A 1,322-nucleotide genomic window follows, 5' to 3' on the forward strand; every position below is an offset into this window, starting at 1 on the left:
GGGACGAGTGGGGTGTTGTTAGCAACTATGAATGTCCGGACGAGGGGGGTGTTGTTAGCAACTATGAGAGTCCGGGACGAGTGGAGTGTTGTTAGCAACTATGAAGTCCGGGACGAGTGGGGTGTTGTTAGCAAAAAAATAGAGAGTCCGGGACGAGTGGGTGTCCCCCGGTGTTGTTACAGCAAACTACGATAGTCCGGCACGGACCGAAGTGGAGGTTGTTAGCAACTTTGAATGTCCAAGACGAGTTGGGTGTTGTTAGTTAGAACTATGAATGTCCGGGACGAGTCGGGACGAGCACAGGCTTATCAGGGAAGACACCTTTCGCCTGAACTTGATTTTTTGCTAAGAAGAAACTTTCTTTAAACAGAAAAGATCTTAAAAGCGGAAAATTTAAGCACATGCATTAAACCCCCTTTTCACAGACCATGGCTCAAATGCACAAGTACCTGGTGCTTTTCACTATGGCGACTTCTACACCACTGATATGAGAAGCGCTTAAAGTAGTTATCATACAACGACACCGAAATTCAATCTACTAAGATAATCATCAATATTAGATATACTGTAATGTTGTTCGGCTTAAAATACCTATTAAGATCGGCTATTCATCGCGGGTGCGATTATCTCATAAATAGGTAGATTAAGTGAATCAGCCTGGTATTTAAGTGCATTTTGATAGTAAATGATTGGTCGTCGATACGCGTTTTAGTTTTTGTCCATGTAAATATATTTTTTATTCATTTTAAGGTACTTTAAAGTTGGTGATTAAAAGGGTGGAAATTCGCTCCGTGTGTGTTTATGTGCAAACAAATGGATAAGGATTTAGTCCGGGTTTTAATGAAGAAAAAGCACTTTAAACTGGTGCATTTAAAATATTATTGAAGTGGTTTTAAATTTTCAACTTGTTTGTCATATTAAACACGTACTTTAGCTGTCTGCCATAGTGTATAGTGTAACGGAACATTTTAACGCAATCGCTCGGCTGAAAATGAGTTCAACTGTGTTGTAATGATTAAACAGAGTCATTACAGTGTGAAGTAAATTCGATAATTAATTATGTCATTTATCATATTTTACTTTATGTTCACTAATAATTGATGAAATAATGACGATTCATTCTAAAAAAATATTTATATTGCCGCTTATAGCTCGTAGGGTCATAGAGTTGTCATTTATTATCTTAAATATAACACCATAAAATAACTCAAAATTTTGTTAATGCTTATTAACCATATTAAAGAAAAGGTACAATATATGCTTAATTCATGGGTGGAAACATGAAAAAAATGGTGTTGCTTTTTCTTCACGCTATTTGCTAT

The sequence above is a fragment of the Dreissena polymorpha genome, chromosome 10, assembly GCF_020536995.1.
Source record: "Dreissena polymorpha isolate Duluth1 chromosome 10, UMN_Dpol_1.0, whole genome shotgun sequence".
In the NCBI taxonomy this organism is placed as follows: Eukaryota; Metazoa; Mollusca; class Bivalvia; order Myida; family Dreissenidae; genus Dreissena; species Dreissena polymorpha.